General features: G+C 42.1%; 1 non-coding gene across 1 annotated transcript; it reads right to left on the bottom strand.

The window, feature by feature from the left end:
• Window positions 1–10,147: 10,147 nt before the first annotated feature.
• LOC112206989 (U6 spliceosomal RNA) lies at window positions 10,148–10,254 on the bottom strand. Its single transcript, XR_002941468.1, has one exon. It is a non-coding gene; the product is annotated as a U6 spliceosomal RNA (small nuclear RNA).
• Between the last annotated feature and the right edge of the window lie 5,993 nt (window positions 10,255–16,247).

Here is a 16,247-nt window from a genome sequence, read left to right as displayed (position 1 = left end):
TTAGGGTTTTACATGGGTCTAGGGACAGTTTGGAAGGTTTTTAAAAAGTAAGACATTTCCTTAAGTGTTTATTTTGGAAAAAAAATACACACACACATACACACATACATACATACATACATACAAATAAATATATATATTTTTGAGATGGAGTCTCACTCTGCTGCCCAGGCTGGAATGCAGTGGTGTGTTCTTGGCTCACTGCAACCTCGGCCTCCCAGGTTCAAGTGGTTCTTGTGCCTCAGCCTCCGAAGTAGCTGGGATTACAGTAGCGCACCACACCCAGCTAATTTTTGTATTTTTAGGAGAGACAGGGTTTTACTATGTTGGCCAGGCTGGTCCTGAACCCCTGACCTCAGGTGATCCACCTGCCTCAGCTTCCCAAAGTGCTGGGACTATAGACCTGAGCCACTGTGCCCGGCCTATTTTGGTATATTCCTACACACCTAGCTGGTTTAGTTATTTTGTGTAAAGTAGGTTGTCTAATTGGTGTAAAGTTGTTCATGATGTTTCCCTATTTTAATATTTGTAAGATTTCTACTTATGTCCTTTCTTTCATTGCTAATGTTGGTAATTTGAGCCTTCTCTTGCCTTGCTTAGTGTAGGTAGAAGGTTGGCAGCTTTTTTCATTGATCTTTTCAAAGGCAACTTGGTTAAGATTTGAACACACAAAGCCAGATATGTGAATGGCCAACAGATGTATCTAGTACCTATTGTGTTATCATATGAAGTTTAAGAAAATAGGTAAAATAACTCTGGACTTTCAAGTTCTTTGGTGCTTCCATTGGTGATAAAATAATGAAAAGCAAGGAAGTTATTTGCGTGAGTTAGAATAGTCATTACTTTGAGAGGGACAGAGAGAATAGGGATTGGGAGGGGACATGATGTGAGGGTGCCTCTGGGTGCTGGTCATGGTCTTTCTTCAAAGACCATGTGGTAGTTCAATGGTATTTGATAAATCATTGTGCTATATATGTATTTGTTTGTTTGTGTACTTTTCTATTGTGTTATGTTTTACAATAAAAGAACCAGTATTTGGATTCATTGATTTTCAATGTTCATTGTCTATTATTTGATTTTTTCCTCTTATTTTCTTTCTTTTTTTTTTTTTTGAGATGGAGTTTCGCTCTCGTTGCCCAGGCTGGAGTGCAATGGCATGATCTCGGCTCACTGCAACCTCTGCCTCCCGGGTTCGAGAGATTCTTCTGCTTCAGCCTCCTGAGTAGCTGGGTTGATAGGCATGTGCCACCACACCTGGCTAATTTTGTATTTTTTTAGTAGAGATGGGTTTTTCCATGTTGGTCAGACTGGTCTCGAACTCCTGACCTCAGGTGATCCGTCTGCCTCATCCTCCCAAAGTGCTGGGATTACAGGCATGAGCCACCACACCCGGCCTATTTTCTTTCTTACACATACTTTGGGTTTCATTTATTCTGTAGCTATTTAAAGTAGAAGCCTAAACCATTGATTTTTACATCTTTTTTCTAACAACATTTAAGCCATAAATTTCCTTTTCAGCACTGCATTAGCTGTGTCTTACAAATTTTTATATACTGTGTTTTTAATTCAATTCAAAATATTTTCTTGTCTTCTGTGATTTCTTTTTTGACTCACTGATTACTTACAGGCATGTTAACTTCTAAACATTTGGGGATTTTGCAGATCTCTTGATTTCTAATTTAATTTCATTATAGTCAGAATATAGTCTCAATTATTTTAATCCTTTTCAATTTATTGTGACTTATTTTATGGCCTACCATCTTAGTCTAAATAAATAAATAAGCTTGATGTGGTGATGTGCTCCTATAGTCCAGCTACTCAGGAGGCTGAGGTGGGAGGCTCCCTTGAGCAAAGTAGTTTGAGGCTGTGGTGAGCTATGGTCGTGCCATTGCATTCCAGCCTAGATGACAGAGCGAGACCCTGTCTCTAGACAAAACAAACCCCTAGATCATCTAGGTTTTCTCCTATGTTATTATCTTGTAGGAGTTTTATAGTTTTTTACTTTACATTTAGCCTCTGTGGTTCATTTTTTTTTTTTTTTCATGTCCAGGTCTAGCCTCATTTGTTAAAAAGATGATCTTTGTTCCATTGTATTTCCTTTGCTTCTTTGTCAAAGACCAGTTGATTATGTTTATGTGGGTCTGTTTATGGGTTCTGAATTCTGTTCCTTTGATATGTTTGTCTATTCTTTCATCAATACCACACTGCCTTAATTACTGTAGCTTTGTAGTAAGTCTTGAAGTAAGGTAGTGTCAGTTCTCCAACTTAGTTTTTCTACTTTAATATTGTGTTGGCTATTCAAGGTCTTTTTGCCTCTCCATATAAACTTTAGAATTCATTTTTAAAAATATTTATACAAAATAACTTGCCAGGTTTTTGACTGGGATTGCCATGAATCTATAGCTCATGTTGGGAAGAATTGATGTTATGAAAATATTAAGGTTTTGTTTTGTCTTTTTTCTGAGACAGGGTTTCACTCTATTGCCCAGGCTGGAGTGCAGTGGCATGATCATGGCTCACTGCAGCCTTGATCCTTGACTCAAGTGATCCTCTGCCCCAGCTTGCTGAGTAGCTGGGACTACAGGAGCACACCACTATGCCTGGCAAATTTTTAAATTTTTTGGAGAGACAGAGTCTCACCATGTTCCCCAGGCTGGTCTTGAATTCTTGGGCTCAAGTGATTCTCCTGCCTTGGCCTCCCGACATGCCGGGATTACAGGTGTGAGCCACCATGACTGGCCAAATATTAACTCTTCCTATTCATGAACATGGTATATCTCTCCATTTAGTTAGTTCTTTAACTTCTGTCATCAGAGCTTTTAAGGTTTCCTTATACAGATTTTGTACATATTTTGTTTGATTTATACCTAAGTATTTTATGTTTTGGGAGGCTAACATAAGTGGTATTGTGTTTTTAAATTCAAATTCCACTTGCTCATTGCTGGTATATAGGAAAGCAATTGACTTTTGTATATTAACCTTGTGTCCTGTAACCTTACTATAATTGCTTACTAGTTCCAGGATTTTTTTGTTGATTCTTTTGGATTTTTGACATAGACTCCCTGTCATGTATGAACAAAGTTTTATTTCTTCCTTCCCAGTCTGTATCCCTTTTATTTCCTTTTCTTGTCTTATTGCATTAGCTAGGACTTCCAGTATGATGATAAAAAGGAGTGGTGAGAGGGGACATCCTTGCCATTATGGTCTTAACCTTAAGTTTCTTAACCTTAAGTTTCTCACCATGAAGTATAATGTTAGCTATAGGTTTTTAATGGATATTCTTGATCAAATTGAGGAAGTTCCCCTCTATTCCTAGTTTCCTGAGAGTTTTTATCATGGGTGGGTATTGGACTTCGTCAAAGGCTTTTTCTGCATCTATTGATACGATCATAGGCTGGGTGCAGTGGCTCATGCCTGTAATCTCAGCATTTTGGGAGGCCGAGTTGGGTGGATCACATGAGGCCAGGAGTTCAAGGCCAGCCTGGCCAACATGGCAAAATCTTGTCTCTACTAAAAATACGAAAAAAGTTAGCTGGGTGTGGTGGCCCACACCTGTAATCCCAGCAACCTGGGAGGCTGAGGCACAAGAATCACTTGAAACTGGGAGGCAGAGGTTGCAGTGAGCCAAGATTGTTCCACTACACTCCAGCCTAGGACAGAGTGAGACTCTGTCTAAAAAAACAAAAAACAACAACAACAACAACAACAAAAAATCGTGTTATTTTTCTTTAACCTGTTGATGTGATAGATTATGTTAATTGATTTCTGAATGTTGAACCAGCCTTGCATACTTGGGATAAATCTCATGGTTGTGATATATAATTCTTTTTTACATTCTTGGACTTAATATGTTAATATTTTGTAGAGGAATTTTGTATCTATGTTCATGAGAGATACTGGTCTGTAGTTTTCTTTTCTTGCAATGTCTTTGTTTGGTTTTGGTATTAGGTAATGCTGGCCTCATAGGATAAATCAGGAGGTTATTTCCTCTGCTTCTATCTTCTGAAAGAGATCGTAGAGAATTGGTGTAATTTCTTCCTTAAATGGCTGACAGAATTCAACAGTGAACCTATTTAGGTCTGGAACTTTCTGTATTTTTAAGTTTATTAATTATTGATTCAACTTCTTTAATAAATATAGATCTATTTAGATTGTCATTTCTTGTGTGAGTTTTGGCAGATTTTATCTTTCAAGGAATTGATCAGTTTCATCTAGGTTATCAGATTTGTGATCATAGAGTTGTTCATGGAATTCTTTTATTATCCTTTTAAAGTCTATGACATCTGTAGTGACGTCTCCTCTGTCATTTCTGATATTAGTAATTTGCCCTCCCCACCACCACCCTGGCTTTTTAGTTAGCCTGGCTAGAGGCTCATTGATTTTATTGATTTTTTTTCAAAGAACCAGCTTTTGGTTTTGTTGATTTTCTTTATTGATTTCCTTTTTTCAGTTTCATTGATTTCTACTCTAATTGTTATTTCTTGTCTTCTGCTTACTTCAAGTTTAATGCTCTGCTTTTTCTTGTTTTCCAAGGTGGAAGATGATTGATTTTGGAGCTTTCCTGTTTACTAATATGTGCACACGATGCTGTAAATTTTCCCAGGCACTACTTTTGCTGCATCCCACAAAATTTGATGAGCTGTATTTTCATTTTCATTTAGTTCAAAATATTTTCAAATTTCTCTTGATTTTTTTTTGACCCATGTGTAATTTAGAAGTGTGTTGATTAATCTCCAAGTAATTTGAGATTTTCCAGCTATCTTTCTGTTACCGTTCAGGCCAAAATAATGGAGCTTTCCCTCTGTGTTTTCTTCTTTCAGTTGTACTGTTTCAGGTTTTATATTTAAGTCCTTAATCCATTCTGAGTTGATTTTTATATATGGTATAAGATAAGGATCCAATTTCATGATTTCTGTTTTTTAAAAAATTTGTTAAGGTGTTTTAAGAGCCCAGAATATGGTCTGTGTTGGTGAGTATTTCACATGAACTTGAGAATAATGTGTATCCTGCTGTTGTTGGATGAATTAGTCTATAAATACCCATTATATTTAGTTGATTGATGGTGGTGTTGAATTCAAGCGTGTTCTTACTGAATTTCTGCCTGCTGGATCTGTCAGTTTCTGATAGAAGGGCTTTGAAGTGTCCACTATAATAGTGGATTCTTCTATTTCTCTTTGCGTTTCTATTGGTTTTTGCCTCACATATTTTGATATTCTGTTCTTAGGCACATATACATTAAAGATTGTTATGCCTTTTTGGAGAATTGACCCCCTTAGCATTATGCAGTGTCCCATCTTTATCTGTGATACCTTTCTTTTCCCTGAAGCTTGCTCTGCCTGAAATTAATTTAGCTTCTCTTGCTATCTTTTGATTAACATTAGCATGGTATATCCTTCTTCATCTATTTTTTTAAGTTTTATTTTTAAGTAAAATAAAACTTATTTTATTTTATAATGGCTCACACCTGTAATCCCAGGTGCAATGGCTCACACCTGTAATCCCAGCACTTTGGGAGGCCGAGGTGGGTGGATCACATGAGGTTAGGAGTTTGCGACCAGCCTGGCCAACATGGTGAAAACCTGTTTTTACTAAAAGATTAGGTGGGCACAGTGGCACACACCTGTAGTCCCAGCCATTTCGGAGGCTGAGGTGGGAGGATCACTTGAATCTGGGAGGCAGAGGTTGCAGTGAGTTGAGATTGCACCACTGCACTTCAGCCTGGGTGACAGAGTGAGACTCTGTCTCAAAAAAAAAAAAAGTTTTAATTGACAATTATATATATTAGTGGAGTATGGGGCACAATGTAATGTTTTGATATCTGTATTCACTGGAATGATTAGATCAAGCTAATTAACATTAAGATCAAGCTAATCAACATGTAAACATATGTATCACATACTTTACGTTTTTTATAACTGAGAACATTTAAAATCTATTCTTTTAGCAGTTTTGAAATATATAATACATTATTATTAACTATGGTCACCGTACTGTGCAATAGAGCTCAAAAATTTATTCTCCTATCTAACTGAAACTTTGTATTCTTTGGTCAGCATCCACTCTCTACTCCTGGTAACTCATTCCGTTTTTTACTTCTGTAAGTTTGACTATTTTAAATTGCACATATAAGTGAGATTGTGCAGTATTTGTCTTTCTGTGCATAGATTATTTCACACAGTCCACCAGGTTCATCTATATTGTCCCAGTGACAGAATTTCCTTCTTTTTAAAGGCTGACTAGTATTCTATTGTGTATATATACCACATTTTCTCTGTTAATGGACACCTAGCATGATACCGTATCTTGGCTGTGTGAACAATGCTGCAGTGAACATGGGAGTACAGATATCTCTTCAGTGTACTGAGTTCAATTTTTTTTTTCTGATTTCAATTCTTTCTAATATATACCCAGAAGTGGGGTTACTGAATCATATGGTATTCTAATTTTAGTTTTTTGAGGAACCTCCATACTGTTTTCCATAATGGCTGTACTAATTTACATTACAACAGTATACAAGCGGTCCTTTTTCTCCACATTCTTGCCAACACTTGTTATCTTTTGTCTTTTTGATGGCAGTCATTCTAACATGTGTAAGATAATCTCTCATTGTGATTTGAATTTGCATTTCCCTGATTATTAGTGATGTTGAGCATTTTTAAATTAATCTGTTGGCTATTTGTATGTCTTCTTTAAAAAAATATCTATTCAAGTCCTTTGTCCATTTAAAAATCAGGTTATTTGTTTTCTTGCTATTAAGTTGAATTTCTTATATATTTGGGATATTAACCCCTTATCAGATGTGTGGTATACAGATATTTTCTCCTACTCTGTGAGTTCTCTTCACTCTATAAATGGTTTTCTTTGCTATGCAGAAGCTTGAGCTCTCCACATTTGTTCCTTTCCCACATTTGTTCCTTCTCATCATTATTAGAGACTACGTTGGGGATTTAGAGTGACATCTCATTATATACCTAGAAAATCAGTGCAGAATCATTTTAGGGTGTTGTTTCTGGTTAAAAATCAGATATTTGGGGGTCTGACAAATAGTAGGCTTGCAAAAACCTAACCTTTCAGTCATGGAAAGGGATGAACTGTTGGCATGGAAGGGTATCTTAAAGGGCTCTTATGACAGTGTATTGGAACTGACCCTGGAAACTAATGAAAGAGTAATCCTCCCTAAATCAACCCAAAGCTGGTAATCCCCAAGGCTGCATGTTGGTGATTAAAAAAGAAAGGTAGGAGCAGCTGTCTTTTTGTTCAGTTTAATTATGACCCAGTACCTGGGTGAGTGCTAATTTCCTGGTGGCACTGGAAGTGGGTGGGAAAAGGTGTTAGGTTTCTGCAGGCTGCGGGGACTAAATGTGCAGACGTGGATTCTGCCTGGTGTATGTCTAGGGATCCGGCCACAGTTCAGGGGAGCTCAAGCTTGTGAGGTCAGGTTGCATGGCTTTTAATTTCTGCCCTTTAAATTGGAGACATGGGCTGCTGTGTGCCAGAGGACACAGCAGTACTATCAGGTGTCAGCTAGACTGCACACCTTAATTAATAGCTCTTTTGCCCCCCTCAACAACTAGCTACAGGGCAGCTGCTGAGCCTGTGAGATAGAACTTATGTTATTAAGCAGAAGAGAAACATTTAGCCCTCCGAATCATTTGAGCAGGGTTCCAGTCCAGAGGTCACAGCACTGGGCATCTCCTTTCCCTGGGTCCCCGTTCCCAATATTCAAGTTGGTGTCCACGGGTGTGTTTATAGCCAGTCTGTGAACTACAGAATGTTCATCGAAATTAATGCCCCTGCTCATGGTGAACATGCAACATCATTCCTCCTGATTCTTCTTGTGTTCTCTGTCCTGGAGAATTGTCCTGCCGTTTGCCCCATTGTCCAACTGGATAGCTGAACAATCATCCTGGATACCTTCTCCCTTAATAGCCATATCCAGTGATGGCCAATTCCTATGGATTCTGCCTTCTAAATACCTCTGCTATGCCCTTTCCTGCATTGCACCTGCCTGTTCCTTACGTGGTGCTGAGGTTTGAGGTATGATTGATCTGTCACCCAGGTAGTGAGCATAGTAATTGATAGTTTTTCAACCTCTGCCTCGCCTTCCCTTCCTCCCTCCCCCTTTCATCTTCCATCTTTTGTGGTTTTCAAGTTTTACCACCACTATTACTTTACAGGCATTTCACACTACTCTCTGTTTAGTTTTACTCTTGTCCTAAGCAACATTCTCCTTAAAGGCATAGGTTTCAAATTCTAGTTGCATTTCTCTGCTATAACTATTATAGTAACAAATGTTAGTTCATGTGCCAACTAAAATTATTTCCTTGTGGGAAATATGGAACATTCCAAGCCCTTAATCATTTCCTCTCTAGTCTGATATTCCACTGGCTGAACTTGCTGCTATTTGAATACTCAATGCGTTAATGCCTCCTGAGCTTTTCATGGAATAGTCTCCTTTTCCTGGAATGTAGTTCCTCCCTGGCCCAAGGCAAACATCTACTTCAAAACTGAGCTTGTATGTTCCCTCCTCTGTGAAGGCGTCCCTGGTTCCTGCAGAGAATTGCAAGCTTTCTCTGTTCTATGCTTCCTTCCAAACTTCCATTGCGGGAAACTTGTTGATCTCCTCACTGTAAGCTCCCTGAGGTCCAATATGCCTGGCACAAAGTAAACACTCAGTGGGTGAATGAATGGGTGAAATGATGCCAGGAAAGTCACTCCTATCCTTGTTACCATGAGCCCCATCTCTAAAATCAGAGGATGTTTGGGAGATCTCAGATTTCTTTTCAGCTCTTTCTAGTATGTGAAGAAAAAGGTACAGCAAAATTAATTGTCTGCGGACACAGGATTATTTGTGGCAGAATCCAGAACCCGCATTCTTTTACTGTTTCCTGTGGACTTCAGCATTTCAGATTCCTTCTGATAAGGTGGCCCACATGGGGAAGGTGGGCACCTGCAGGCCCCAAGCTGAGGAGAAAGTCTCAAGTGAGTGGGGTTCTTGCCTGGGCTCCCGCATGACCCTTCCACTTGCAAGCTGGAGCACTCTGCGTAAGCAACTGAAAATGCATCTCAGATATTTTCATAAATAGCTAGACTTCTATAGGAATAAAACTCAGCTGTCTAACGTGAGACTCAGACATGCTTGTGCTGGGAGAAAAGCAGTTCTAGACCTCCTTGTGCCTGGCTGTTTGATTCACTCATGTTGATCATTCTTGGGGCCTTCCCAAGTGAAGATTTTCCTCTACTTCTCCTTCTTCTGCAATGTTTCATTCAAGCCACAATTTTAAGGTGCTCAGAGTTTTGCATGACATCTCAGGTCTTCCATCTCCATCCTAATATTAAATCACCAGGGCATAGCTTCTTCATAGTCTTCATAGACTGGGAATTGTCAGTATTATTTTTAATTGCATTGATTTTTTTGAGGGGGATGTCTGTGTATTTTGTTTTTAATTGATTGGACACTTTGTTGAAAGTGCAACATTCCCAGAGTCTGAGAAGAGGCATGTAACATTTGACTTAAAACATAATAGTTTTATTATTTGCTACTGAAAAATGTTTTCTGATTTCTGAATGGGAAGTTATCTTTTAATGTTTTCACATTTGGACTATCTCAAATACAGCAAAGATGTATATATTTTTTTTTTCAGAGATAGAATCTTGCTTTGTTGCTCAGGCTGGAGTATAGTGGTACAATTATGGCTCACTCTAACCTCCAACTACTGAGCTCAAGGGATCCTTTCCACTCAGTCTCTCGAGTAGCTGGGACTATAGGTATGCACCACTACAAATAGCTAATTTTTCTTTAATTTTTTTATAGAGACAAGGTCTCACTATGTTGCCCATGCTGGTGTTGAATTCCTCAAGTGATCCTCCCGCCTTGGCCTTCTGAAGTGTTTAGATTACAGGGGTGAGCCACCGTGCCTGGCCCCAAAATATTTAAAAATAAAAATGTTCTTGAAAAAAATCTTTATGAAATATCAGTTTTCTCTTAAAAATGCCTCGATAAATATTGTGATGCCTCTAGATGCTATTAATTTTTTTCTTAACATCAGTTTTTGCCTCACTACACCTTGATAGATTAAATAATAACCAAGCAATAATAATAAAGGACCTACTATGTGCCAGCTACTGGATCTTTTTTTTTTTTTTTTTTAATATGAAACACTTCATGAATTTGCATGTCATCCTTGTACAGGGACCATGTTCATCTTCTCTGTATCATTGCAGTTTTAGTAGATGTGCTGCCGAAGCAAGCACAGCTGTTGGGTCTTACGGTTAAAAGTAATATGGGCTCATTATATTGTAGGCAAAACAATTTAGTGATTTAATCCTAAGATGCAGATATGAGTCTCTATTTTCAAGTATTGAAGATATATTGTATAGCACATTGTCTAAGATTTAACTTTGTATTTCACGGAAGTATTGTGCTGCAAAGACACCTGAAGAGAGAAGAAAATGAGTGACTTGTTCCCTAAGATGCTTGGCCAGGACCTACTTACAAAATATGCCAGGAACACAAATGTGAAGCTCTTAGAAAATAATTCAGAAAGCCAGTAACCCACTATAATAGAAAGCCAGAATATCATATCTGAGGAAGATGAGGCTTCCATGAAATGTTATGAGCTTTTGTTTGTTGAGACTTTGAGAGAGGGTCTTGCTGTTTTGCCCAGGCTAGAGTGCAGTAGTGTGATCATAGTTCACTATAGCCTCAAACTTCTGGGCTCAAGTGGTCCTCCTGCCTCAAGCTCCCAAGAAGCTAGGACTACAGGCACATACCACCATGCCCATCTAATTTTTAATTTTTCTGTAGTGATGGGACCTTGCTATGTTGCCCAGGCTGATCTTGAACTCCAGGGCTCAAGTGATCCCTCACAGCCTCCCAAAGTGATGAGATTGTAGGTGTGACCCACCATGCCTTGCCCACTTAAAAAAAAAAAAAAATATATATATATACAATAATTCACCCCTCCCTAATAAGTGAAATGGCAACAGTCATGTAGTACCATCTGTCAGGTTCCAACCTGAGCTGGGGTCTGAAGGGAGTTCGTGGATGGGTGGCAGGTAGCGGAAAGAACACTCAAGGGACCGTAGGCAGTTGGGACATGGCTTTATTCTCTCCCCTCCTACAGAGTCAGCAGTGCAGTTATATTACAGACGATAATGGCTCAAAGCCTCATATGAGCTCACACAGGCAGGTTACATCAAATGGCTACATAAATATGATTATATAATGCACGGGGTTGTGCGCCTGTGCTTCAAACCTGTTGTGTCAGGCTGTACCAGATGTCTACCTCAGCCTACTCCTGATTGCAGCACAGCCATTTACCTTACACTCCACCCTCTAGGCTGAGGGAGTCCTTGTAGTGGGGAGACGTGCCCACAGGGTGGAACTTTGGACTCATAGGCCACAGCAGCAATATAGGGAGCAACAACTCACTACTAATATTCCCGCTATGCTGCCCGTAATTATTAGGGTCCAGCATAGGCCAGAGCCTAAAGATGCTCACCATGTCTGTAGGGGGTCATCAGTAAGGCTGTCAACTGCCTTGATTTCCTGGGAAACTCTTGCAAAGCTGCTGTTATGTTTTGTTCATTGTCAGGGATGAAGGCACAACATTGTGTTCCCAAAAGAGCACAGGTGCCACCTTGGACAGCAGTTAATATGTTGAGCACCACCCAGTTCTGCAGTACCACCTTCCTGGTTTGATCAACCTCATCTGTTAACAGAAGGAGGGCAACTCAGGTGTAATTCAAGGCTCAAGCTGTGTGCTGTGCAAGGGCCGTAACTTGCATTTCTACAGATGACACCATTAACACCAGGGATGGTTAATGCTAAGGGGTAGAGCCACCAGGAGGTTCGTCGCACTCACAAAAACTGGGAACATAGTGCCTCCCAGTTATGTGGGCATCTAGGTAATGTGGGAATAACAGTGGCAGGCACATAAGGCCTCCCCTAGGTACAGCAGCCAGTCCAATTCACTCGCAAAGATGACCGTTCTGTGTCTTCATATGTCTATAAATTTCCAGGGGGGCACTAAGTCCACTGGGGCCCAGCATTGATGAGGCCGCCAATTCCATTGCACCTTTGGTGTGGTGACATATGTTATATTTGTGCAGGCTATGGCAGGTAACCACCCCACCGTGACGTTGCCCCAATGCTGCTCTATACATCATGGTACCTGTGGTGGGGGCACCACATGTTCTCCCACTAACCAGCCCCATCCATCATAGTCGCTATGGGTCAGCCAGTGGGTGGGCATGCTATGGGTTTTGTGGCATCCCCCATCCAAAACTTGTCATGTTGCATTCTAAACGTTGGCCTTGGGACCCCAAATGTCTAACCATGTCCAGTTTTCCATAGAAGCTAGATGTATGTGCCAGGGCAAGCCATCCACAGCTGCTGCTGGAAGGGCAGTGCAGATTCAACAGTTGGAAACATTGGTCACCTCAGTGTAGGTGTGTGCCCAGTCCACAATGCTGTTGGAGCATGTCAGCCTATGGTCAAAACGATAAAGCAGGCACAGTTACTAACCAGGGTAAATCACACCCCTCAGGCAAAATACAGGCCAACCTTTCATTCCTGAATAACAATGCAGCCACCAAGGGCATCTGCCCTAGGCAATGGCACCACACCTTCTCAGCTCCCCATGGTTCCTTTGGGTCCTGTATCTGTGCCAAAGTCACTGGGGAGCTCATAATAGGCCACACAGATAAACATATGGACCCCAGAGGAGGATTCCTTCCCTGGCCATTCCTCTATGAATGGTCAATCATGGAGGCCATATATTAAATACCTAAGGAGTGACATGTAAATCATACTGTAGGCCCTCCTCCTAGGGGCTACGATAGCTAACCATTGGCAATGGGGGGCTTGGAGGGTCCATGGCCAAAGCCAGGTTCTTTGTTCCCCTGACTTTAGGGGTGCTGGGGCAGGCAACAACAGGTTACTGTTTGTCCCCATACCTGGTCGGAGGAGGTCATCCCTGGTGCGTATCTGTAACTGGATGGGGGCAGCGGCCTGGTGTAGCAGTGCCTCCACCAGGGCTAGGTCACCTTTCTGTGGCCGTTCATTCAAGATTTGGAGCACCAGTTCCAACCATGAACTCCAGCCCTGCAAAGATGGGGGAGTAACATGCAAGCATAACCTGTTTTTCAGGAGTCCATTATATCATTCAGTCATACCAGTAGCTTGTGGAACATGGAACCTCCACTTTATGTCCATCTGTTGTGCCCACTGTTGTACCTGCTGTCCAGTAAAATGTGTTCCCCTATTGCTTTCAATGATCAGGGGACAACCGTATAGGGCACACAAGTGTTGCAGGGCCTAAATGGTGTGTTGTTGGTCAGCTATCCTGCAAGGGTAGGCAAATAACAGACTGGTGGCCATGTCTACAGCCGTCAGTACATGTATATGCCCCTGTGACCTTGGAAGCGGCTCAATGTAGTCTATTTGCCATCTAGCCAAGGGCATCCACCCTACCATCACTTGTTGTGTAACCCTAGGCAGCTGCCTGTCTGGTGTATGTCCGTGTGCATGCTGGGCACTTCTGGCAGGCCTCCCAGATATCTTATGTTGGCAAGGATAGACTCCAGCGCTTACTGACCTGTTGCATTAGTTTATCCCCCGCATGGCCCAATTTTTGGTGCAGGCATAGGGCTATATCTTGTGTAGGTGCTGACTCCAACCACTGGATCTTGGCCAAGGTATCTGCCTCATCATTGCCAGGGGCAGCCAAAAACACAGGGCCTGACACATGATAAATAGTTACATCTTTATGGTGGCCCATTTCCCATAGGTTTTGCCACATGGCCTGGCCCCAAATGGGCAGGTGGCCAACTAGCCAATTCTGTAACTTCTAGGTAGTTAACCACAAGGTCAGGCCTCGATAAGCTGCCCAGCTGTCAGTGCAGATTACCACAGGTGTCTCCTCCTTGGTGATCACCATCCATACTGCCCTGAGTTCAGTCCACTGACTACTTTGTCTACACCCAGTATCAAACCATATGGTTTCAGTACTAGGCTGGACCATGACAGTTGTCCAGGCAGCAGTAGCACCCCAGCTGGACCCATCCATATACCATGCCCCATCAGGAATGGGGGGTGCCCTTCTTTAAACAGTGATGGCTCAGGGTTTAAGAGTACCTCAGGCTGACCCATAGCCTTATCTTACATTGGAACTACAGGTCCCAAGACTTCTTGTAATTCTGCTGCTAAGGGGCTTGTACTCAGTGTGCTCCACTGTTCTAAGTAGGTGCCCCACTTTGCTAAGGTGGATGTCTGTGCCATCCCAGTCCAGGGGGTGGTTACCCATGAATGTACCCACCCCGCTATTGGGTAAGTCATTCAGTCGATGACTGTAGCCCTTCCTGTCACACTCACAAGTCTGAAGGGCAGCATATGCAGCTGCTAATTGCTTCTCTATCGAGAGATACCAGAAATCAGCTCCCTTCCAAAGTTGGGACCAAAAGCCTACTGGTGTTCTAAAGTGCTCCATGCGCTGCCATAGGCCCCAGCCAAAACCATCTGCGGTCACATGCACATCAAGTTCAAATGAGCACCCTGGGTTAATTACTCGTAGGGCCTGTGCTTGCTGTATGGCCCACTTGGCTGCCAGAAAAACCATTTCAGCATCATTGTCCCAATCCCAGGTAGCTCCCTTTTTTGTCAACTGATACAATGGTTTTACCATCTGAGCTAAATGGGGGCAGGAATGCCCGCCAATATCCTAAGAGGCCCACAGAAGTCTGTAGCTGCTTCATCATTGTGGGCTGGGGATATGCTGAATTTTATCAACGGCCTCTGGTATGCCCTTCTTCTTACCTCAGCAGATAACTCCCAAGAATTTGGCAGACCCTTGGACCTTGGAATCCAGGGCCTTGGAATCCAGGCCCTTGGACCTTGGATTCGTTGATAGCCCAAATGCGTGCTGCCAAATGTTATTGCAAGAGGGGTGCCGCTGCTTCTAAATCTGCAAGAGAATCAGAGGTTAACATAATATCATCAATATAATGGAATAGGTGGACCCCCTTTGGACATTTCTAGGTGGCTAAATCCATGGCAATGAGACAATGACGTATGCTGGGGCTATGCACATAGTCCTGCCTCAACACTGTGAAAGTCCCTTGTTGCCCTTTCCATGTGAAAGCAAACTGTTCCTGGCTCTCTGGAGCAATGTCAATTGAGAAGTATGTATTGGCAAGTCTACCACATAGCGGTACTGTCCCAATTCCGTCGTCAAGCGGCCTATCAAATCAGTGATAGACAGTACAGCTGCATGTAAAGGGAGTGTTACTTTATTTAGTTCTCAGTAATCCACCATCATTTGCCAAGTTCCATCAGGCTTTCTGACTGGTCATACCAGAGCATTGTAGGGGCTGTGGGTGCCACGCACTATCTGCACCTCCTCTAACTCCTTAATAGTCTCAGTTTTCTCTGTATGCTCACCTGGAAAGCAGTTTTGATGGGTGGAAGTAACTTGTCAGGGTTATGGCAGGACCTGGGGCTGGCGATGCGTATGTCCACACGGTACCAGCTTAACCACAAGTACTTGGAGTCTGAATTCTCTGGCTGTGGTTTGTAAAGCCAAGCCATGTAAAATATCCACCCCCAGAATGTATTCAGGTATGGGAGAGACATATGCAATTATAAGTGGAGAGCTAAGTGGCTGATGCCAAGGTGCAAAGATACAGGTTTCACTTTCACTGACCGGCCTCCATAGCCATCTGTATATGTAACCTTGCCCAGAAATTTATTCAGGTTTCCATAGACGAGGCTACAATCTGCACTGATGTCTACCAGTGCCAGCACCCACCATACGCTGGTGAGGGACCAGTGGATTGCCTATTTCACATGTGGCCTTTGGTTGTCTGGTATCCCCCCAAGCCGGGCACCTCGGCCAGTTCCCTAATCAAACACAAAAGGCTACCTCCGCCCGTTTGCAAGTAGTCCTTGAGCTGGAGCATTGGGTGGGACTGGGTCCAGCAGCATCGTTCTTCTCCCTCTTGGGCACTTTCTGGAATTGCTGCTTCGGGAACAATTGCCTCCACAAAGTTAACAGGACTTCATTGGATTGCGTATCAATTTTCTCTTGGTCAGCCCCAGCCAAAATCAAATCAATCCACATCTGCATGTGGGTCACCCATTGGGGTCCCATTTTGTCCCATGAGGTGGCCCCCTGTGGAACAGGTACCTTCTCCTTTTTTGTGGCACTGACTCCCTGGTCCCAAATGATGGTCCTCTGCTTCCCTAA

This window comes from Pan troglodytes, chromosome 1, assembly GCF_028858775.2.
Source record: "Pan troglodytes isolate AG18354 chromosome 1, NHGRI_mPanTro3-v2.0_pri, whole genome shotgun sequence".
Lineage (NCBI taxonomy): Eukaryota > Metazoa > Chordata > Mammalia > Primates > Hominidae > Pan > Pan troglodytes.
The sequence above is the reverse complement of the archived record's forward strand: the minus strand, read 5'-3'. Positions and strand labels throughout refer to the sequence as shown.